Source organism: Orcinus orca, chromosome 8 (genome assembly GCF_937001465.1).
Source record: "Orcinus orca chromosome 8, mOrcOrc1.1, whole genome shotgun sequence".
NCBI lineage: Eukaryota > Metazoa > Chordata > Mammalia > Artiodactyla > Delphinidae > Orcinus > Orcinus orca.
Genome location: NC_064566.1, coordinates 39,177,451 through 39,202,875, shown reverse-complemented (window position 1 = coordinate 39,202,875; position 25,425 = coordinate 39,177,451). Strand labels below are relative to the sequence as shown.

The window sequence follows — 25,425 nt, the reverse complement described above, 5'->3', positions numbered from 1 at the left end:
GGAGGAGGGAGCATACGGCTTTTCTAGCTACCCGGGTTTTCTTTATGAGCTCCTCCCGGTAAACTTCACCCGAGCGGAGAGTGCGGCGGAGATCCTCGACTCTTGCCCGCCCTCGGCCAGCGTCAACCCCACAAATAGCCAAAGTTTCCAAACCAAAATGGGGGTGGGGTGGGGGTAGCGTTAGGAAGCCCAGAAACCCAGCAGGTCCTCCCGACCTCCCGCACCCCGAGCCTGGCTAACACAGAAGCACTCCGGAAAACTGCGGCATCGCAGTCAGTCACACGGCGAATCAACCCAACACTTTTCAAGAAAACAAAATATTCGCTGGGAAACTTACTTTGCATTTAGTCTCTATTCTTTGGGGGTATGCGGTTTAGGTCGGCTCGTAAGGGAAGCTCGTTTTGTCCAGGTTGGATATTGTCTACTTATGGATCAGCCCTTGGGTGAGGGTTTATTTTAATTTATGGCTTATGCATTCTTTTAAGGTCGATTTACATGACCTCCGGCTACAACTAAGACAGCCGAGGAGGGCACTCCAGTCGTCAGTCGGCCAAACCCACAATTAAAACAGCCCTCCCCCTAGTCTTGATGTGACTAGGACTCTCCCCGGGTAGGCTGGCTGCCTGCTTTTCTTTTTTCTCTCTCTTCTTTCGTCACTTCTCTGTTTTTTCCTTCTTTCTTTCTTTTCGTCTTTCTTTTTTAATATCACGAAATAAGATGTGATATCAGTTTGAAAGTTTCGGTATAACTTTCTCCAGACCCAAGCCTGCAGCGATAACGAGAGATACAGCGCTCACAAAGCCCTCAGGATGCTGCCCTCTTGTGGGCACAAAGGGCCTTTCCACCCAGCGGTCCCATCTGAGCCCTCACAGAGCACACACGCATATACTTACACACGAGAGAGAGAGAGAGAGAGAGAGAGAGAGAGAGAGAGAGAGAGAGCGCGAGAGCGAGCGAGAGAGAGAGAACACTACACACGCAGGCATACGAGCTTCCTCCATCACACACTTGGCTCAAACTTCAATGAAATACCTACCTCAAACTTCACGGAGACTTGAGAATTCATTCTCTAAGCCACCTGACTTCTTTTTCATATCATTCCCAGTTACATAGATTAGAATATCTATACGGGGAGACGGAGGAGGAGGAATAAGGTGGGCTGAGAGGGCGGACAGATTTCCGGACGAATACTTAGGATGGCGATAACAGCTTTCTGTTGTCAAAGGTTGCGTTGTCTTTCTCTCCTGCCTTTTTTGCCTTAGTGTCCCACGCACAGTTATCTACGGCTACAACATGTGTTTTCTCCGAGTGGATTTTGGGGACAGGGGGGTGGCAAGAAAACCAGAAACCCGCCACGCAGATCTGTCACCGCCTCCGGAACAAGGCACAACTCTCCGAGAGGGGGACGCATCCTGGGGATACGCGCGTCCACCAGCGAGCGGCTGACGCTCGGGCCCCTTTCTCAGTCGCTACTCTCCCCCCCCACTTTCTGCGTCGGCCCCACTCAGCGCCCTCCTCCCGCTCCTCCTCCCCCCTCTCCCCTCCCCAGCCAAGTACGGAAACCCGCCCCGGCTGGGCAGCCGTGGCTCCCGGCAACCCGCGCCCTCGCCGGGCTCCGCGCGCTCAGTTCTTGTACTACCCCAATCCCTCAGTCCCGGCTCGATGAAACTAACCCTGAAGCTGCCCGGAAGGGCAGGAGCGGAAGGCACTGGGGGCCGGCGGCCGGGCCAGGGGTTCCTGCCCCTGCCCTCTCCTGCTCCCCAACAGGTAGCTCACAAATGGGCCGCGCGCTCTCGCTCTGCCTCCCTCGCTCTCTAGATCGCTCGCTCCGTCCCGGTTACCTGGGCGGGCTCCAGGATGGTACCGCACGGGAGGGTTCCTTGTGCGCTGCGCCGCGGGAGTAAATGGCATTAAAGAAAAAAGGGAAAGATACAAATTAAAAAAATTAAGGAAGGGGAGTCGTTGCTGGGTCAATTAACACAGCCCGGGGAGCAAGAGAGCAAAGCCCCCCAGCGCCGCGGCCGGCGCAGCCCGTTAACTCAAGTCGGCGGGGGTGTCCCGCCCCGGGCGGGGGGAACACTGACCGGCAGAAGTTTGCCGCCGGGGTGCCGGGAGGTGCGCGCAGAGCGGGGTGACTAGGGGCTTCCCCCTTGAAACAAGTGAAGGCGATGGTTAGTGCTGTCAATCTTGGCAATCAGTGTGAGCGGCCATGTCGTAAGTATTCAAAGCATTTCCCGTCGTGCAACATCAGAAAGTGAGTGGCCAGGGCATTGATCTGAGCGAGGGAGAGGAGGCAGGGCTCCCCTCCCAGACAACACAGGCAAGATGAGACAAGAGGCGAGGGAGGCAGCGAGCCAGGCAGGGAAGCTGGGAGGGAGGGGGGAGGGCCGGGGGAAGAAGAAGGAGGGGAGAGCGGGAGGCAAAGGAGAGAGAGCCGGAGAGAGAGAGGGCAGAGACCGGCAAGAGCGGAGGTTGGAATTGGAGAAAGCGCCTGAGAAGAGAGAGTGAAGCGACTAGTAGGAGAGAAATGGAAGACGACAAAGAAAAGGGAGAGTTGAGGTCAGAGGGGAATGGTGACAAGTATTAGGTGGAGAGAAATAGGCTGAGGAATAAAGGACCCAAGGAGTGCTGGGGCTGTTGGATGGAGGAGTCTAGAAAAAGGCAAACCGAAGTGGGGAAAAGGTAGACAACTGGGGAGAAAGAAAGGAGCGAACTGGAGAAAAGGAGGAAAGAAAGTGGGAGAGGAAATGTAGGGATGGTAGTCTGTGCGTTGAAAAAGTTATGTGACAGAGGATGAATGGGCTGAATGTTAAGTACTGAGATACAGAACTGGACCACAGAAGTGAGTCATGGCAGATACAGAGAAGGGGAAGGACAGGGGCTGAAGCAGACCAAGAAGAAGGAAAGAAGGGTGAATGTTAGGGTGAATAATAAGAAGGATGAAGAAAAATGAAAAAGAGAAGTAAAGAGAGTAAAGAAAGAGATGCAGGAAACAGATCATGAAAACACACGGGTTAATAGGATCTCAGTAAATAGGGGAAGAGGAACTTATTTTAAAAGATGGAGGAGGAGTAACTGAAAGAAAAAAGAAAAAGAAACTGATACAGGAGTTATTAAGATGATATACATCTTAACATATGTAGGTGGCAATATTCTGGAGGCCATGTAGATTATGGAGTTTATGGGTTAAAATTATTATGAATAACAAGATATGTACAAACTACCAAAGAAAAAATGATTATACCTTTACAACAACAAATTAAATAGTTCCACATTTATTATATGGATAAGTTTGTGTTACACAGAATTGGGTGGGTGATATATGTGTATTACCTCAACTTTGTAGAGGAAAAGATTTGGAGAAACAATTTCAAGATGGGTGGCTGAGAAGTTGTAGAAGATGAAAAGAGTTTCAGTCACCCAGGATAGCATTTTGCAAAAACATGTAAGTCAGATATAGAAAATTATGTTTAACCCCCCCCCCCAAAAAAAACCTACACAAATTAAAAATTCTCTTTGATGCATGTGTAGGGTAGATAAAAGATTTGAAGGGTATAGAGTGGCCTAAAGGATCAGAGACCTGGAACTTTATCTCAGTGCAAAAAACCTGGGGGACTGGGAGGGGAGAGAATAATCGTGATGTCAGGTAGTAGATAGAGATGCAGAGTAAAAGAGTCAGATGAGAACACTAGCTTTGACAATAGCAGACACAGAGCTAACTAGTGGCCAACGTGCACGAGGTGAGATTAGCCTGCCATAAACCAGGCCCAAAGAAATAGATTTGAGAAACTAAGGTCAGTGGAGAGTCCAAATTACATCAAGATTAAAGGTTAGGAGAGAGATTCTGACATGATCAGCATAAACCTGCAGAGGTCTGTGGAGGTGAGGTCCTTGCTATGTAGAAACTGATATGAGATGGCCACGTTGAGGCATTTCATAAACAGGGAATCTGTGAAAGAAGATATGGACCAGGAGAAAGGAGTCAGGAATTATGGCTAGAAAAATCAGAAAATTAATGGCAATCTAAAGTTGCCAATTCAAGGAAGACCTCCCACAGATTAAGTGATAAAAGATACAGGGGAGAAAGCCTCATCTTTGTTCCACTAACTTTGAAGAAAATGGAGAGAGTAAGCAAGCACAGAATATGGAACAAGCTGAGATGTCTGTTAGTCATATATTGGCTTCTTAAAGTATACTCCATGTTTGGTTTCATATGAACTCCAGACAAGAGAAGGAAAAGGATAGAAGTAAGGGTGAGGATGAGCATCTTGGATTAGTGGGGCAGAAGGAACAGCCCTGTGCTTCTACCCCAATAGGAAAGATGATGCTTGAGGATTGGAAGCTTGAAGACTGCAAGTTAAAATGATTTGATGACTGTTGGCTGAGAGGAGAGCTAGTCCCTAACCAGCAATCTTGTGTCCCTTTCACCCACAGAGACTTTTAGGACTGGAAAACCTGCCTCAAGAGGCCAGAACCTAGAGTCCAGTGAAAAGAAAGCCTGGCACTTTTCCTGCCAGCTCCTTCAGACCTGGCTCCCAGAACTCCCAGGAGTGCCCCTTGACCTCAGAGGCCCAACAGGCAAACCCAGACCCGTGTTTCTATCCTAGAGAAGGGTCAAATCTTTTCTGGGTTTTGATTTTGTTTTTGTTTAATTTTGTTTTTGTGAATGAGTATGACCTGGCCCCACGCTCTGTTCCAGAGCCTCTCACTGGCCCTGGAACAGGGGGCAAAAAATCTCTCAAAAGCCTCAAGAGGTCAAAATCGAATGAGCTGTCCTAAATGCCTGCAGAGTTAGGGCAGAGAGAAGAGGGGGTAATTTAAGTCCCAAAGCTTGAACCCTCAGGGTAGAGCCACCGAGGGAGGTGAAACATCCAGGACGGAAACGCTGGGGCGCAACTTGGGTTCCTCAAAGTTGCTGCAATAAGTTTGGCTTTGCAAGTACCAGCACATCCGTCTCTTTAAATCACCCAGCACTCGGAAACCTGGGGGTTAAGACTGACCCCGCCAACCAGGTGCAGGCCGCTGGCGGAAGGCAAAAAAAAAAAAATTGACATTATCAAGATCTCCAGCGTCCAAGGCCCTCATACTGGGCCGCGATGGACCTTCGGAGAAGGAGCGGCAGGAATCCTCTTTAGATTTTGTCTAGTAAACTGACACGAAAGTAGATTGATAAGGCGGAACCCCGAGCCAATCACAACATTAATCCCTAAAGGAAAGAAACTAAAGTTTGGGGTCTCGGTGCCGCACTTCAGGCTATGCCTGGGTTGACACGTGGCCCTTGGGGGCGGGGGTGAGCCCTAAGGGTTTCCTTTCAAGCCTCAGGCGCCGCAGTACAGAGCAGAGGGCAAGGCAGAGAGCGCTGCAGCGTGTTGAAGCGCCGGGCTCTCCACCTGGTCTGTCCTGGCCTTCGGGCTCCAGGAAGTCCCGAAAGGAGCGGAGGACACCCAGGCACCGTTGCCAGATCCCGGCACACTAGGGCTCACTTTCCCTGGGGCTCGGAGCCCCGCGCGGCGCAAGAACCCCGGGCGCCTAGCACAGGGAACCAAGGAGGGAAGGAGGGGCGAGCCGGTGGGAGCAGACTTACCTGCTCGCAGCTATTGCTGCCTCCGTGCTGTCCGGGTGTCCCTGCGCACGACAACCGGCAAAGGCAACTCGCCTTTGCTAAGTTTGGCCTCGCACCTCCAGAGAAGAGGCGCGAACCGGCAAAGGAAAGGCGCGCTCGGTTCCTGGAGAGAGGTCCCCCTGAACTTGGGAAGGGCAACGCAATAAATTCTGCTCGAGAAGTTAATATTTAAAGCACCCACGCAAAAATCATAACGACTGTTAAAACCTCGTATTCTCGCCTTGAAAGTCTCCTTACACCAGCCGGGAGGACAATTCAGATCTACATGACTTCATCTCAAGGTCTCTAACTTCTTTCAGGAAGGGCTTTATAGGTACTGTATAAAGTACAAATATAAATGTTTTTACCTCAAAAACACAGGGAATGAGAACTTTTACTGAAACGAAGAATAAGTGAAAGAGTATAAAAAGCCAAAAAGGAAAAAGTTGAAAACTTTAATTACGGCCCGGAGAAAAGTTTTAGCGATTGATTTCCTTAAACAGGAATAACAAACACACCAACGCTCCAGCAGCCCATCGCACTTCATTTAAGTTTGGTGTAACCAAATAACCCGAACTCCCAAATAACAGTGCCCTTGGGACTCTGCCTCAAAGAGGTCGGAACTCGTGTTTCAACAACAAAAGCAAAAAACAAACTGTGAATAACGCTCTGCGTTCTTTAAGATGTCATTTTGCAAAAGGACCAGGCATTGTCCCTGGACTTTAAATGGACAGAGAGCAACATTAAATTTCATTTGAATCTGCGCGTCATGCTGTTGGGAAGACCACAGCGGTAGCGACAGTAGCAGCTGCAGCACCGCCACCAAAGAGGTGGGGAAAAGTGGTAAAAATGCATGAACTTTTCTCAAAGAAAAATAAAGATAAATAAGAAATAAGTTTTACAGACATGTCTTTCCTGGCTTAGGAAAGTTAATTTTTAAATGTTCTTCTGCTGTCTAAGGTGCAAAGCCGAGTCTAGGGGTGTGCGTGGCTGGAATCTGCATGCTGATAAGAGAAGGCTGATGTACTTACAGTGACAGAGGGCAGGCTGCGGGAGAAAAGCTGTTTGTGTTAGCCTGCGAGTTACCCAGGGCTGCAGTGAGAGCAGAAGGGAGGAGTGGGAGTGCCAGTCTGCGTACACCTTCACCGCGTCTCATTACATCTGCCAGCCTCTCTCTCCCTCTCTCTTTCATTTCCACATTCCCTTTGTTCCTGAAAAAAAAATCTACACGTCACATCAGAGTCCCCAGATGCAGTCTACACCAAAGAAAAAAATGAATAATTCAATCAAACTGTGCATAGTCTCTAAGGCAATAAATCTATTGCACTTAAAGAAACGAAGGGTAATTACCACCATGGAATTAGAATAAGGCCAAAGACCCGAGATGTCGTTAAGTCTCTGGCTAAACTCCCCGGTCAAATAAAGTTCCATTTATTTAATCCTTTTGACATCTCAAATGGAAAGTCAGAGAAAGATTTTAACTTGTTTTAGAAGGATATTCACTTATCTTTAAACACATTTTAGAAGGGGGAAAAAAGAAGGGGAGAAAAAGCCTCGGGCGTACTACCCTGCTGAAAAGGCTCCCAAAGGCAGCAGCATAGAACGGGCACAAACACGAACCAAGACAATGTGTCCGTGGAGCCTGTCCAGGGTCAGTTTTTCTGCCACTCAACCCTCCTCCACTCCTCTCTAATTAGACGAGGATCTTCCTCCACTCTCACCGGCCACGGAAGCTCGACTTGAGAGCAGCTGGAATCTGGGAACCTTACCTGCAGCACCAGACCTAAGAGAAATCGCGCTTCCCTGCCACCAACACCCCATGCCATCCCCATGTACCCTTCCAAGTCCCGTAATCATCTACTTCTTCCATCTGCCTAAAAGAAACTGTAAACGGGATTTTTCCCCCCATGATTGAATGGAAGCTCTGTACTGTACCGACTTCTGGATTTGCCCTGGGTTGAGTTTAGGGAATGTCTGGAAAGAAAAAAGGGAGGAAAAAAGGAGGGGGGCAGCTCAAGCCTTGTCCAAGTTAGTCATAAGGCTGTATTAGGCAGGAAAGAGCCTACGGGAGAAACAGCTGGGATGCACACTGGCTATGGAAATCTCAGTTCTAGGAACCGTGTCCTTTCGTCCCGGAGGTAAGATTATGTGACTGTAGCACGTTTATTCTTTTGCTGTCTGTGTGTCTCTCTTCCCCACCGGCTGGGACCTCTTCCAATCGGGTCAGCCGGCATGCACCCTGGAGAAGGACACAGCACATAGGGCTTTATTTTCCAGGTCTCTCCACTCATAAATCGTGGGTGTCATTGAAACGAGATTAGAAAATCTTTTACCGCCGGCGGCAGCCACCAGACCCTCTGTCCCTCTGCTGGTTGCACACTGGTCGCGGTATCTCGGGCTGCAGAGCAGTCCGGAAGACCAAGCCCGCCGGGTCGCCTGGCCTGAGGGCTCAGGTGATGCGGGGGAGAACCTCGGCGTCTCAAATGGGTTCCTTGGAGAGTTCCCGCTCTATCACCACCTCCCGCCGCCTCCGCGCGCGCGGTCGCACACACTTACAGACACACACATTGACACATACACATTCTGCCATTCTGGCCGAACTCCTCATCTAAACTCAAGTCCCTTTAACAGTCAATTGAGCCCGCTTGAGAGCAGCGGGAAAACTAGGATGATACGTGGATGAACCGCGAGGGTGCCAACCATCCGGCTTGGCCTAGCTTTGTTTACGTGCCTAAGTCGCCACCTAGAGGTCGAGCGGAAGACTGCGCCCGGCTCTCGGAGGTCGAGACCAACCCGGATGACACCGGCCCTGCAGCCTTGGCGACCTCCGGGGACCGCTTTAAAGGGAAGCTAAGGGAGGGCACCTCTCGAGCGGACGGCCTGAGCAAGGCAAGGCCTGCTCTCCGCGACCCGGGCTGAAAAGAGTGAGGGCTAAAACTGCCCGTTAGCTGAAACCAGTAACAGGGAACCGAGCGAAGGAACACTCTCCCAGCAAAGTACAAAGCCCCGGGCCAGTCTGCAGCTGCGAGGCAGGCGCTGCAGCCCTGGAACTTCAAGCACTAACTCCCAGGGCAGTAGCCGGGGGGAGGTGGGGGGTGGGAGTGGAGGCAGCTTCGGAGCGGCATAGCAGTCGCTCCGGTCCTGTGTGAGGACCGAGCTCCCTTTTGCAGCGACCTCGGCTCAGCTCGGACTTCGTACTCCCCGGGGCGCCTCTCCCGCTTGCTCTCTACCCTCGGGGCCCGAGACAAAGGGACTCAAGGACGCGGCTAGACCCGAGGTCACTAGCAGGGGAATTCCGGAATAGAACTACAGGCAGGAGAGGGATGTGCTCAGGCAACCTGGCCGCCTGCCGCGACGGCTGGACACTTAGCTCTATAGTCGCCCGTTTCTCAGGAAAACAGTCCTTCTGACTGTCTAACAATGGATTCGGTAAAATAATAATGATTGTTATTTATATAAGCGATTTTCAACTTTACCACCCGTACCTCTATTCAAACCCTTTTTTCGCAAACCGTTCCTCCTGCATTCACGTCTTGCATTATAAGAATACCAGGCTTAAGAATACCCTAGCTAAATTCTGAAATAACTTGTGGTTGTTCTTTGTTATGCCTGGACACTGCCTCCAAGACTTGGGGACGTCTGCAAGGCCACTCCAAGTCCATCCTCCTCTGTGAACTGTGTCCCAAAGATGCCTCAGAAATTTCCCTGCTACCTGGGTGCACAGACATTGTTTAATTGTAACGCTTTACAAAAGGAGAAGAAGAATTTTGTTTATCTCCACAAAAAGGACACTCAGGAACTGTCTTGTGCTATATGAGGCTATAAATCACTCCTTGCTAACTCCAACTGGGGCCTTTCAGTAGTTTGGTCAGAATAATAATAATAGAAATATATTTTATAAAGAGAACCACAGCAACCTAATGCTAATGATGGACAAAAGGAAATGTGTTTGCAAAGAGAAGCAACAGGCCCCCAAGCCAGACCCAATTCTGCTGTTTTGTGCCACAGCCTAGCAAATTAACATTGGATCGCTCCTCCACTCGTGTGGAAAGCTGTGTTATTGAACACAGTACTGAATTTTCCCAGGGAATCCCAATTACAGAAACACCTGTGCTAAGTAATGCTATTTTAATCCACTATGAAAACCTTAAGTATGTAATAGTCTTCAAATCATCTCATTTCTTAGTCACAGTGGGGTGGGCCAACGTCATGGAAGAACTGCCCCCCGAGCCTTATCTCAGGAGGTTTTACCTTGGTTTTACCATACATAATCCTGGCAGTTCATCTCTTAAATGGAAGGGATATATACGTGAAGTCTACTGTAACTAGCAGAAACTAAGCCTGGGTAGAAACCTCACAAAGAAAAATCAGATCAAAGGCCAATGACTAGGAAACTGGAACACATGGCACATATGCAGTCAGGCACCAATTCCGTGATCTTTAAATCAAATCCTAACAACATACAAGAAGTTGTCACTATTCAGTATATACACTTCATTTTACTATAAATAGAATATCAATAGCAAAATATAGCGAAATAAAACCACCATAAGAAGGAATGTGGTAGAAACCAGAAAATTATAAACCTCTACCAATTCCCCCCAAAAATATACATCAGACCTAATATTTTAAAATGCCATACCTAATATTTTTGAAATGCTTTATAAGAAAGATTATTTAAGTAATGACTGTTTTATAGCTTAAGGCTGCCAAAACTAATGCCACTAAAAGATACATATGAAAAGTGAAATTTTTATCAGTCATCCAAATGTTTGTCTTACAATGATACATAGAATTATTTTTCTAACTAAAAGTGATCTAGATAATTATATAGGTAGGCATGAAAATTATAAAAACCACAGAAAGGAAAAATATGATAAAGAATAATCATATGACATAGAGAAGTGATAGGATGATCCAACCACAGAAATAAATTTTATTCACTAAAATTCAATGTATCCCACATGATAGCATCCTTCTGAGATAACATGTCACCTTTTCATCATCGAGTAATATTGTTAAAGCATTTGCATTCCTTCATGTGTGCCACTCTCTGTTTAAAGAAACATTTACCTCTTCCCAAATCTGAGGTTTACAATTCGCTAAGATGACTACCACTCCATTAATTACACATTTAGCCACACTAGAAGCATTTGCTAAATCATATAGATCCATTTCAGTGCCTAATAAAAGACAAGCAAAGAACACAAAAATAATGCTATAAAACTGATCACTATAAATATCAAACAATAAAACAATAATTTACTAATATTACTAGTCTTTAAAAGTTTGATAATCTACCTTAGAAATTTCATGCTTTATATGTTATTATGTGTTAGCATTGTTTTAAAAAAACTGAATTTGCCTAAATTATATAATTTTAAAATTTGTTACTTAGAAATCTTTCTTCCAAATCCCAGATTGCTATTTTTAACATTTCTAAATAGAGGATTTCTTCATGTATGTATTTTTAAATATCACACTTATGTTGAAGACTTTTGCTGTTTTCCAAATTTTTAATTCACATTTAAATATTTATTGAGTGCCTAATATGTGCAAAGCAAATAATTAGAAGTGTATTAACTAAGGATCTATCTTTTTCACTTTTCTGACTTAATAAATATTAATTAAAAGTCTATTGTATATATACTGAAAATTTTTTTTTTACCAAATATGTCAGCAGAAGTATTCTTTTCAGTGTAAGTACATTTGATAATTACACATGATGTTAGTTCATTTTATTTGGCATATACTATTTAAGTTACCTCAGATATTTTTATTAACTGACAAACTATCACATTTCTAAAAGCTTTTCTAACTTATCAAAAGATATCTCTTTAAAAAGCTTTATTTAAAAACAGAATCTATAGTTATAAACTAATTCCAAACAACATATTTTATACATTTTAGTTTTAAATGAGTTCTAAAAGAAACTTTATAACTTCAAATCGGTCTTTAATGTAATTGCTATGCAAAATTATTCTATAACTTGCTAAGTTTTATGTCTCTAAAATGTATCATAATCGTACATATAAGATAAAGATATTATCTACCTAAAGGCAAACTAATGAAAGCTAAACTATGTCAGTGTTCCAAGTATCTGGATGTTTGGTATTACTTAACTCATTGGATTTTATTGAATTTTTAAGTTTGCATCAAGATGTTTTGCGTTAGGTTTGAATGTTTTATTTTTTAAGTGAGGGGATGGGGAAAGACAACAATGTTGAGAATCTGCAACAATGATCATCCTCATGTTAATTCATGTTAATTCATGTCTGTTTAAGACAATAATAAGTGAAAAGCTTCACTTAGTCATACTTAAAGTTCTAGAATAGTAGGCTTCTGGAGAAAATATTTAAACTCAAGAGCTCAATACAAAAACTCTTTTAATTATATACAATATATCAACCTACTTTCAAAGTTGATGAAGTTTAGTACTAAACTGAATATTAAGCAAATAAGTGTTAACTATGTTCACTAGAATTAGCATATTTCAGATTATAGTTTATAAATTTTTAAGAGCATCAGCATCATGATATGGTTGCCATAGAAACTGCAACAATATGTCATTTTGATTAATTTTACATGCAGTGATAAGGCCTAGTTCTACATCACTTCAATACAAGTTTGAAAAGCAGAGACTGAAATATAAATAGTGAGTAGTGAGTTTCCAATTTATACCAGTTTAAAAGCTAATAAAGTACAAACCTTTTAAAAAAGAAAAATCCACAATGCATTCTAATTGCATGAAAGGACAGCAATTTAATAAAGGTTATAAAGTGTTTTAAAAATGGGTACATTCTGAAAAAAAAGTTTTCATTAACAATCAGCTACTTCTCTTAGTATTCCATACTCTTATTACTTAGGTTTATTTATAGGTAACAAAAATTATTGGTTATTACGTATTATTTAATTATTAAATTATGGATGCTCTGTTCTCAAGAGATAGGTGCATTTGCTTTTACATTATAAATTCAAAACAACTAGAGCAGAATTTTAATATTTTTAAATTAGTTATTGCAACAGATCCCCTTTTCATTTAGAAGGAAGACACAATGTATTATTGCAAAAGCCTTCTTATTATATCACTGCCAGGAACACTCCATTGACATTAATGGCTTGATTATTGGAACAGAAGAAGCCTATGAAAATAAAGCATGTATTTCATAAAGACTAAATATGGCAAGAGATTTGAAGCTCTAAATTAATCTGTTCTTTGGCTAACAAATACCTCTTCCTTCTATTTTCTATCAGTGCACATTTCGAAATGGAATATGCCCAAGAAAACTCTGAAAATTATTTGAAAAGGCACACTATATTTAAATCTATATTTATTATGCATCTTTTTTAGGTGTAGTATAGCCTGTGTTGCTAATAATTTCAATGAATTTCTACAAAGCAATGTCCTCAAAATAGCTATAAAAATATTATAATCCTAAAAATAATTTTTTGAAAATAAATGAAGGTAGTATGTGTGTATTTTTTTTCAAATGATAAAGAAACAATCTAAAGAAGAAAAGATAAACATATACAACTTATTCTTCCTGATAGGATTAAGAGGATTCCAAAGAAGCTTTTAAATCCCCAGTTTTCCTGACAATTAACAATGAAAAACAGATGTTTACAAAGCTGTTTCATATGCTGTCTTAAAAGGCGATAAAAGATGGTTTGTGGATAGTAAGAACGAACAGCCAGATAACTGCTTGCCGGGTGTATATTTAAAAAGCATTTTCATTGGCTCAGTTATTGTTAATGGTGAAAGAAAACACTTTGTGCTGCACATACTGTATGACTGTGACTATAGAAAACTGCCTTTATAAAGTCCTCAAAAACTCTTAAGATGTAATTTACAAAGATAATAATAACACAGAATTATTTCACTTCTCTGAATGCTACACATTTGCATACCAGGACTGTGTACAATATACTCATAATGCACATTCATAATAACAAGGACTTCTTAACACTATAACTACAGCATAAGATCTGTGCATTAGACAGTCTATCCTACCAAGTTTTACTTATTGATGTGAAAGTGTTAGTCTGAGTAAGCCAGGTGTTAGCTGTCTACACAAGGGAAGACCAACTATATTAACTACTGCATCACCATTGTGAGAAAATATAGTGCTAAAACTAAAAATCATGAGACCCTGCAAGGCAATAACAGTATTATCTAGTAATATATTGAAAAATGTCAAATGAATATTTTAAAAGTTGTATGTCATAATCATGGGCCTATATTACAAAAACCCCCACAAAATATAACTGATGTTTAATGTTTAATTGTTTTTGATATATTATTATTTCTTGAACCAAGCACCATGCTAGGCACTTTAAAAAACGTTTAATTTTTTAAATATTAGTTTGGGTATTTTTATTTAGTGAAAATAAATCTTAATAATAAACTTCTTCATGAGGCATTTATCTCCTGCCATCAGCACAGTAACTGTATATTTGGCATCCACTACAGATATTAGATAAATTCTAATTTTGGTTATTGTCCATGTTGTTTCCTGTTCTTATTCAGCAGAGAATAAATATAGCTTAATAAATAACAGAAATATAGTGCTTCTATTGCCCAGATGTGTTATTTTCCAAATTTACTCCTGATATTTTCTAATTAGTCAAAATGGAAAAAATATTTTTGAAACAAAGAGAGAAGACAGGTACAATATTGCAACAGTTACAATATGTAAGAGTACCTGAATGATAAAAACTGAGCAAAAATATCTATGAGAAAAAATCTGGAATATATTAAAATATTTACATTTTTAATTAAAACTTTGTTTAATATGAAAAATGCAACAGAAGATAATTACTTGTCCTTAAAATTTTATTAAACTTTTAGTTACCTATAGGCATTTATACATGTGAATATTATTACTGAAATTTAATGTATTTTACTATGAATGTGAATACTGTTATTGAAATTGAATGTCTTTTACGATGAATTACCTTCCAAATTATAATAAAGTATGAAATATATTCATGTATTTGACTTTATTCAATTAAAAACAAATTTTAATGTAAGTTGATTATTTACATGAATACTACAATTTATATTAGACCTATGACACTTAAACACAAGAAACAAAGAAACTACCTTGAACTAGCAACATTTTGTCCTTGAAATTATTATGTTAGTTTAAAGATTGTTAAAATCATCAACAGAATTCTATTACCCTCCCTTAAAACTCACGTTTAATGTACTATACAATAGGGAGAAAACTATTAAATGACGTCAGTGTTCAAAATCAATACTAATGCAAAATCTCATATATTTTAAGTTTGAGATTCCAATGATTTTGCTTCCATTCTCTTTTTTAAATAACATTTTATCCATTAATGTTTAAGAAATAATTTTGCAAAGTCAATAAGAGACAATATTGTCACTATTTCCTTATGAGCATACATTATCTGTCTGGACATGATAATGGAGAAAATTGCAATGACTTCCTGGGTGGCAGGAAGCGGAATACACTGTAATCATCAGCAGTGGAAAACTCTTTAAGTGCAAGATATGCTCAAAGTTTTCATGAAAATCACGTAATTATATTTAATATCAATAAAACCACACACATATGTGTATGGGACAGGTGATCAAATACAATTGTTTTACTTTTAGTTTTTAATCTTTTGACCCAGAATGTTAGCAATTTTGTGATTTTTCCAAATATAGGAATAGGAAAGTGAAGTACCAACCCACCTTTCCTGGAATAGGGACATATTGATCTGATCCAGAGAATATGTTACAGGGCCTGCTCATTTTTTTAAAATTTCATTAACCTTTTCTTGCCATAATTTTATTTGAGCCATTTCAGTCACCACTATTACAATTTTGTGTAGTTATCTTACTTTTAATACATTCCCCACTGTTTCACAAATTACTTTTGCATAGTTATTTAATATACTATTTCTCTTTTATCATTTGAGAAATCTGAGCACCTGAAATGTGAACTTTCTCATTCTGCTTTCATCTGTGTGCCTATATTTGGAAAAGCATGCAATCTAAATTTTTTTTCTACCAACATGTACAATATTTCATCTTGGAAACTTTAGTAAGTTATGTCCTGCAATTAGCAAACTTGTTTTTGGTCTGTTTGCAATTAGTATTTCACACACAAAGTAATACATACAACAGCCAATATTCTACAGCTCTATAGTTACACACGGAGTGCTCAAGTACTGCTTACAGTTATTTTGAGGTGTCCTTAAGTAAACCAAAAATCCTAAAATGAGAGAACTGAGAACATTTTATCCAAGCTACATTCAACCGTGCAAGGCCTGGGTGCTAAGATATAAGAAGAGTAAGAAAAAGAATCATGGTCTCTGGATTCCATGAGCTTACAGTTCACAATCATCACAAGTCATTCCAACAGATGTACTGAAAGATACACCAGATACACTGAAATGCACAGTCATTCAAATTCACAAAAGGCAAATACAACCTAGAAGTAGTGGGAGTAATATCTCAATTTTCCAGAGAGTATAGAGCTGTACATAAAGATGACCTAGAGTATCAGATTGTCTTAATATTAGTTTTGTTCTTATTCACTATGTATATATAGACAAGAGACCAGCATATAGTTTAATAAATCAGCTTCTAAAATAATTTATACAAATCATTCAACTGCAGAATTTTTTTTCAGATTACCAAGTTTGTAGCACCCTTTAACACATTCTAAGTCATTTCTATAACCTAAGTACAACTTCTACATTTACAGAAAATAAAAGCATCTCCCTATAGCAGACATCCTAAGAATGCCTCTCCCATGAAATTCAATCAGAAAGACAGAAATCTTCATATTTCTTTTAAACCTAGTGTGAAATTATATGATGTGACTCCTTTTTTGTCCAAGACCCGATTTCTTTTAGGACCTAGGAATATACATGTTTTCACTTATTTATGACAATCACTGAAAGGAGCATTGCTAGGTCATCTTGTATCTACTTTGATTTTTATTTTTAATTAATTTTAATTTTTGTTAAAGTAATGCTTAAAAAAGGTAAAAAATAGAATTTTACTAAAAAGCTTATATTACAAAACAGTGGATCTCTGTAACACCCTTCTTCATCCCATTCACAAGGCCCAAAGGCAATCACCTTTAAGGCTTTTCATATTCAAGTCTTTTAGTATTTAACTGCACATTTCTAACTAATGTGCTTATATTTAAGCTTTGTACATAAGCTGCTTTTTAATTTAAAATTTTAGTCATAATCTGTCTTATTTTGGCAGGTGAGTATTTAATTCTTATATATCATCTCTCCCATCCTCCCAATATAAATAATTATGTAACAACTCATTTACCCTAAATCAAGTCAATGCTTACATTATCACACAAAGTAAATCTTGCTTATGGCCGGGCCAAGTAGTATACTATAAATGAATGTCATTTCTTTTATATATTTTTTGTTCTTCCTTATTAAAACCTATTTACAATAATTCACTTACTTTTTATGGAACTATCATCACTTTTTCCACATGTTTTTGCCTATAAGTATTATTTTCCAAATTGTCAAATATATTAGGTTAACATTTTTCTTGGAAACTGCAATGGTTAATTTTATGTATTGGCTTTCCTGGGCCATGGTGCCCAGAAAATTGGTCAAACGCTTTTCTCGGTGTTTCTGTGAAGGTGTTTTGGGGTAAGATTAACTTTGAGTAAAGCAAATTGCCCTCCATAATGCAGGTGAGCCTCATCCAACCAGCTGAAGACATGAATAGAGCAAAAGGACTGACCTTCCTCTGAGTAACAGAAGATTCTCCAGCAGACAGACTTCAGACTTGAACTGGAACATCAGCCTTTCTGGGTCTCCAACTTATTGGCCTTTGGACTAGAACTGAGGCATCAGCCCTCATGGGTCTCCAACCTGCCAGCGCACCCTGCACATTTTCAACCTGTCAGACTCTGTAATCAGGTGAGCTAATTCCTTATAATAAATCTCTTTCTGTATATATACACATCCCACTAGTTCTGTTTCTCTGGAGAACACTGAATAATACAGAAACTCTGTCTTTCACCTCAAATTCAGACTGATTGCTCTCTATGCCTTTACATAAGTCATCCTGGTATTTGCCTTTATGCTTTCTTGTGTTGGGTTCCTAGTCTTCCTTTTTCTTAGTGTACTTATTTTATTAAAGCACGTTCTCTAGTAACTTCTTTAACAAAAAGGATACATGAAAAGTAAATTTCAGGGGCTTCCCTGGTGGCGCAGTGGTTGGGAATCCGCCTGCCGATGCGGGGAACGTGGGTTCGTGCCCCGGTCCGAGAGGATCCTGCGTGCCGCGGAGCGGCTGGGCCCGTGGGCCGCGGCCGCTGGACCTGCGCGTCCGGAGCCTGTGCTCCGCGACGGGAGAGGCCGCAGCGGTGAGGGGCCCGCGTACCGCAAAAAAAAAAGTAAATTTCAGTTGTTGCATATCTCAAAATTTATCTCTCATGACATTCAATTAATAGTTTGATTAGCTATGGAATTCTAAATTGAAATCATTTTCCCTCAGAATTTTGTGATCATTGCTCCATTGTACTCTAGACGTCAGTGTTGCTATTGAAATGTCTGTTTCCTGATCCTACACAACCTACTATTTTTTTCTCTCTGGAAGCTTTTGTAATCGTATCTCTATCCCTACTGCTTTAAAATTTTACAATAATTTACCTCGGTGTGGATCTTTTTTCATTCATTGTCCTGGGCACCTGGATGCTCTTTCAATCTGAAAATTCATGACCTTCAGTTCTGGACATTTTTCTTGTATTACTTCTTTTTCTATCCTACTCCACTTTGTATCCTCTCTTTCTGGAATGGCGCTATTGGTCAGATGTTGGTACTTCTAAAATGATTGTCTAAAATGCTTACTTTTTCTTTACTTTTCATTCTTCTTTCTAAGCACTTCTGAGAAAGTTTTCTTCCCCCAAATGAAAGGATAGAGCCTCCTGAAGAAAAGACCTTTTGTCACTCCACCTCCCATCTTTCTCTTTTTAAATGTGGCTGTGATGCCTAGAGTGGCAAGAACCATCTTACAATCATGAAACATACATACAAAGATGAAAAACGTAATTCAAAAATTCAAAAACAGGGCTTCCCTGGTGGCGCAGTGGTTGAGAGTCCGCCTGCCGATGCAGGGGACACGGGTTCGTGCCCTGGTCTGGGAAGATCCCACATGCCGTGGAGCGGCTGGGCCCGTGAGCCATGGCCACTGAGCCTGGGCGTCTGGAGCCTGTGCTCCGGACATTAGATCAAATGTATTCTGTTAATAGCTGCAACGGGAGAGGCCACAACAGTGAGAGGCCTGCGTACCGGAAAAAAAAAAAAAAAAAATTCAAAAACAACTAGAACTGTTCCTGGCACATAGCAAGTACTCCATAAATATTTGTAAAATGAATAAATGTTCAAAGAATAATGAAAAAGGTAGGGAAAAGAATAGAGTCTAAGACTTTAATAACATCACTGCATTGCTATAACAGCCCTAAAATTTCAAGCTCCAGACTTATTATTATGTGAAATAAGTAACTGTTTTTACTGCTTAAGACAATGTAGCCAAAAAACATTCCTTACTATTATGGACTGGCAATAAGTATTCAGTTAGTTGTAGACAGTATTAGCCTTATTCTAGATGTCATATAGTTTAGATCTATTAGTCTCATTTCATATGTCCAATAATCAAAATTTTATAATACAGTTGTCTTCTCTGAGTTCTTAATATCTCTCTAAAATTGTAGAGCCTGGAACTGGGCACTATTTCTAGAAAAAGATTGATCTGTGGTTTCACAAAATGTCACAATAGGAAGATTTGGTTGTTTATTCTTTTTCATACAGTATTCTTATTTATACTGAATCACACCTAACTGTTTAACAACTAAGTTACTTTGATGGTCATGCTTAGCTTCTATATTCTGATGTCTGGATAATTTTCAAATTTATTTTGTTAAGTTTTAAAAACAATAAGCATAATAATATTCATTATAACTAGTGGGATAATATTGAGATCATTGGGAAAAAGTTAATAAAACTAAACTTCTCATTCCCACCTCCCTGAGATTAATAATCTCCATATATTTTTCGTATCTTTCTTCATGTTTATTCAAACATATACACATATATGTATATTGAATATATATAGTCTACGATATTTGTTAGAAAAATTAGATGATGCTATTTACATTACTTTGCAATTTGCTTTCACAACAGTGCACAGACATTCCTTCAGATTTAGATCAAATGTATTCTGTTAATAGCTGCATATATTATAGCTGGATATACTACAATTATTTATAACCCTACCCCTATTAATGAGCATACAAATTATTTATAACTTTTTAATACCATAAAAATGTTGCAATAAATATCCTTTATTATTGTCGCTTTTGTTGCTGTTTGATTTCCAAAAGTGAACTGTCGGTTTTTTAAAAATTGTGTATTTTAATTCAGTAGATACTATCTGATAACTTTCAAAAAAGTTGTAGCAATTCACTCTCCCATTAGCAACATATAAGAATGCTCATTTCCTCTCATCCTTTTCTGCATTAGTCTCTTTGTTCTCTTTCTGTCAATCTGATGACAAATAGTATATTGTTAATGTTTAATTTCACTTCTCTGATTATCTTTTCATGTATTGCTTGGCTGTGTGTATTTTATATTTTCTCTTCTGAAAACTGACAAAAGATACTGACATTGTATCCTATGGCACACACTGCCAATTGCCTACTTATTAGCCACCCCCACCTTGCAAAAAGAAAACTATTTTTCAGTATTGGAACCTACGTGATTCATATCCATATCTTTAGCACTAATTGATGAATACTGATTAATCTAAGATAATTCATTCATCCTTCATTCATTTATTAATTCTATAAATATTTATTGAGCACCTATTGCATGCCACAATGAGTAAAGTCCCTCCCTGCTTTCATGGAATTTATATTCTAGAGTGGAAAGATTCTCAGGCCAATAAATAAATATATAACATGTTAGGAGATAGTAAGAGCTATATATACATATATTTTTTTATTTGGTTGCACTGAGTCTTAGTTGCAGCAGGCGGGCTCCTTACTTGTGGCATGCAAACTCTTAGTTGCGGCATGCATATGGGATCTAGTTCCCTGACCAAGGATCGAACCTGGGCCCCTTGCGATGGGAGCACAGAGTCTTATCCACTGTGCCACCAGGGAAGTCCCAAGAGCTATATTTTTAAAAAGCAAGGTAAGGGTACAGGCCAGAGATAAGAATGAGGGTGGTTAATATATTATATAGGGTAGTCAAGAAAGCCCTCTATGATAACAAATAACACTATAACACTTTGCAGATAGTGCAGGTAACTTAGAGTATTCCCAATTTCTCCATTCTGTCCTTTAAAACAACACTGTCATTCATTTCACTTATCCTTAAGCTACAATCACCCAATACATTGTTGCTATTATTATTTTAAATGAACAGTTATCTATGAGATCAATTAAGAATAAGAACAGTAAAAGTTTTGTCTTACCTTCATTTATTTCTTCTTTAACAGTCTTTCTTTCTTTATGTAGGTCTGAGTTTCTGACCATTTTCTGACTATTTTCCTTCTCTAAGAAGAACTCCTAACATATCTTACAAGGCAGGTCTACTGGCAACAAATTCCCTCAATTTTTGTTTATCTGAGAAAGTCTTTATTTTTCTTCACTTTTGAAGGACAATTTTGCTGGATACAGAATTCTAGATTGGTAAAGGGTTTTCTTTCAACACTTTAGATATTTCACTCTATTCTTTTGTTTGTGTGGTTTGTGAAGAGAAGCCCAATATTACTCTTATTCTTGTTCCTCTACAAGTAAGGTGGTTTTTCCATTCAGTTTCTTTCAAGATGTCCTCTTTGTCTTTTTGCAGTTATATCCTCCATGAATATAAATACAAAAATCCTTAACAAAATAATAGCAAATCACATCCAACAATACATTAAAAGGATGACTGGTAATGACAAAGTAGGAATTCAAGATTAGTTTAACATTCAAAAATTAATGATATTCTGAAAGAGAAATTAAGCAAAAAATCCCATTTATAACTGCATCAAAAAGAATAAAATACATAGGAATAAATCTAACTAAGAAGGTAAAAGACCATACTCAGAAAACTATAAGACATTGATGAAAGCAGTTGAAGACAACACCAACAAATGGAAAGATATGCTGTGCTCATGAACTGAAATAATTAATATTGTTAAAATGACCATACTACCCAAGGCAATCTACGGATTCAAAGCAAGCCCTATCAAAATATCAGTGGCACTTTTTACAGAACTAGAAAATATAATTCTAAAATATGTGTTGGAATACAAAAGACCCCAAATACCCAAAACAATCTTAAGAAAGAAGAACACAGCTGGAGGTGTCATGCTTTCTGATTTCAAACTATACTACAAAGCTTCAGTAATCAAAACAGTATGGTACTGACACAAAAACAGACAAATAGATCAATGAAACCAGAAATGAACCCAATTAATCTATGACAAAGGAGACAAGAATACATAATGAAGAAAAGACAGCCTCTTCAATAAATGGTGTTGGGCAAACTAGACAGCTACATACAAAAGAATCAAACTGAACTACTTTCTCATACCCTATACAAAAATAAATCAAAATGGATTAAAGACTTAAATGTAAGACCTGAAACCATAAAACTCCCAGGGGGGGAAAAAAAGGCGTGGTCTCCTTGATATTGGTCTTAGCAATATTTTTTTGGATATATCTCCTCAGGCAAGGGAAACAAAACCAAAAATAAACAAATGGGACTATGTCAAACTGAAAAGATTTTGCACAGCAAAGGAAATGATCAACAAAATGAAAAGGACACCTACAGAACGGGGGAAGATATTTGCAAACCGTATGTCTGATAAGGGGTTATATCCAATATATACAAAGAACTAATTCAACTCAACATCAAAAAAACAAACAACTCGGGGATTTCCCTAGTGGTGCAGTGGATAAGACTCCGCACTCCCAATGCAGGGGGCCCAGGTTCGATCCCTGGTCAGGGAGCTAGATCCCACATGCATGCTGCAACAAAGATTTCACAGATGCCACAACTAAGGAGCCCACCTGCCCCAACTAAGGAGCCCACCTGCCACAGCTAAGACCTGGTGCAACCAAATAAATTAATTTTTTTAAAACCCTCAATTTTAAAAATGGTCATTTTTCCAAAGGAGATATACAGATGGCCAACAGGCACATGAAAAGATGTTCCACATCACTAATCATCAGGAAAATGCAAATCAAAATCACAAGGAACTATCCCCTCACATCTGTTTAGAATGGCTATTATCAAAGAGACAACAAATAACAAGTATTGGCAAGGATGTGGAGAAAAAGGGAACCCCTGTGTACTGTTGGTGGGAATTTAAACTGGTGCAGCCACTATGGAAAACAGTATTGAGTTTCCTAAAAAATTAAAAGTAGAACTACCATACAATCTAGCAATTCCACCTCTGGGCATTTTCCTGAAGAAAATGAAAACAGTAATTTCAAAAGATGTATGCACCCCTATGTTCACTGCAGGATTATTTACAATAGCAAAGAAGTGGAAACGAGCTAAATGCCCATCAATACATGAATGGGTAAAGAAGATGTGAGATACACACACACACACACACACACACACACACACACACACACACACACACACAATGGAATATTACTCAGCCATCAAAAAGAAAAAAATCTTGCCATTTGTGACAACATGGGTGGAGGGTATAATACTAAGTCAAATTAGTCAGACAAAGAAAGACAACTACTGTATGATTTCACTTGTATGTGGAATCTAAAAAAAGCAAAATAAATGAGAAAATATAACAAAACACAAAGAGTCATAGATACAGAGAAAAAGCAGGCGGTATCCAGAGGGGAAAAGATAGGAAGATGAATGAAATAGGTGAGAGAGATTTAGAGGCACAAACATCCAGTTACAAAATAAATGAGTCATGGGGATAAAATGTGCAGCATGGGTAATATAGTCAATAATACTTTGATATCTTTGTAAGGTGACAGATGGTAAATAGACTTACTGTGGTGATCATTTTGTAATATATAGAAATATCAAATCACTATGTTTTTCACCAAGAACTATCATAGTGTTTTAGATCTACTTATACTTCAAAAACAAACAAACTCATAAAAAAATAGATCAGATTTGTGGTTAACAGAGGCAGGGAATTGGGAAAAGAGGAAATTGGAGGAAGGTGGTCAAAGGTACAAACTTCCAGTTATAAGAGAAACAAGTGGTAGGAATGTAATGTACAACATGATTAATATAATTAATACTGCTAAATTATATGTAAGAAAGTTGTTAAGAGAGTAAATCCCAAGTGTTGTCATCAGAGGGAAAAATTTTTTTCTTTTTTTCTATATCTATATGAGATGATGGATAGTCACTAACCTTATTTTGGTAATCATTTCATGATGTATGTAAGTCAAATCATTATGCTGTTTATTTTAAGTTTATACAGTGTTGTATGTCAACTGTATCTCAATAAAGCTGGAAAAAAGACAACACAACTTATCAAAATTTGTGGGATACAATGAAAGCTTAGAGGGATACTTGTAGCATCAGATGCACACATTTGAAAAAAAAGAAAAATCTAAAATCAATAATCTAATTTTCCACCTTAGGAAACTAGAAAAAAGAAGAGCAAATTAAATCCAAAGTAAGTAGAAGTACAGTAATAATAAAAATTAAAGTTGAAATCAAAGAAATTGAAAACAGGAAGTAAGTAGAGAAAATTGATAAAACCAAAAGCTGATTCCACTATGGAGAACAGTATGGAGGTTCCTTAAGAAAACTAAAAATAGAGTTACCATATCATCCAGCAATCCCACTCCTGAGCATATATCCAGAGAAAACTAATTCAAAAAGATGCATGCACCTTAGTGTTCATAGCAGCACTATTTACAATAGGCAAGACATGGAAGCAACTGAAATGTCCATCGAAAGATGAATGAATAAAGATGTGGCATATATATACAATGGAATATTACTCAGCCATAAAAAAATGAAATAATGCCATTTGCAGCAAACATGGATAGACCTAGAGATTATCATATTAAGTGAAGTAAGTCAGACAGAGAAAGACAAATACCATATGACATTTATCATGATATCACTTATATGTGGAATCTTAAAAAATGACACAAATGGGAGGAGCTTCAAGATGGTGGAGGAGTAAGATGTGGAGATCACCTTCCTCTCCACAAATACATCAGAAATACAACTACATGTGGAACAGCTCCTATAGAACACCTACTGAACGCTGGCAGAAGGCCTCAGACCTCCCAAAAGGCAAGAAACTCCCCATGTACCTGGGTAGAGCAAAAGAAAAAAGAAAAAACAGAGACAAAAGAATAGGGACGGGACCTGCACCACTGAGAGGGAGCTGTGAAGGAGGAAAGGTTTCCACATACTAGGAAGCCCCTTCACGGGAGGAGGCTGCAGGTGGCGAAGGGGGGAGCTTCGGAGCCACGGAGGAGAGCGCAGAAACAGGGGTGCACAGGGCAAAGCGGAGAGATTCCCACACAGAGGAACGGTACCGATCAGCACTCACCAGCCCGAGAGGCTTGTCTGCTCACCCGCTAGGGCGGGCAGGGGCTGGGAGCTGAGGCTCGGGCTTCGCTCGGATCCCAGGGAGAGGACTGGGGTTGGCTGTGTGAACACAGCTTGAAGGGGGCTAGTGCGCCACAGCTAGCCGGGAGGGAGTCCGGGAAAAAGTCTGGACCTGCCGAAGAGGCAAGAGACTTTTTCTTCCCTCTTTGTTTCCTGGTGCGCGAGGAGAGGGGATTAAGAGCGCTGCTTAAAGGAGCTCCAGAGAC

The 25,425-nt window shown here is 39.7% G+C and overlaps 1 protein-coding gene across 1 annotated transcript in view; it reads right to left on the bottom strand.

Annotated features, from left to right (window-relative positions):
- SOX6 (SRY-box transcription factor 6) overlaps positions 1-2,150 on the bottom strand; it is a 621,353-nt gene extending 619,203 nt beyond the window's left edge. The window contains exon 1 of the mRNA XM_049713139.1: positions 1,842-2,150. The gene's annotated coding sequence lies outside the window, so the exon portion shown is untranslated. The remainder of the gene's footprint in view (positions 1-1,841) is intronic.
- Between the last annotated feature and the right edge of the window lie 23,275 nt (positions 2,151-25,425).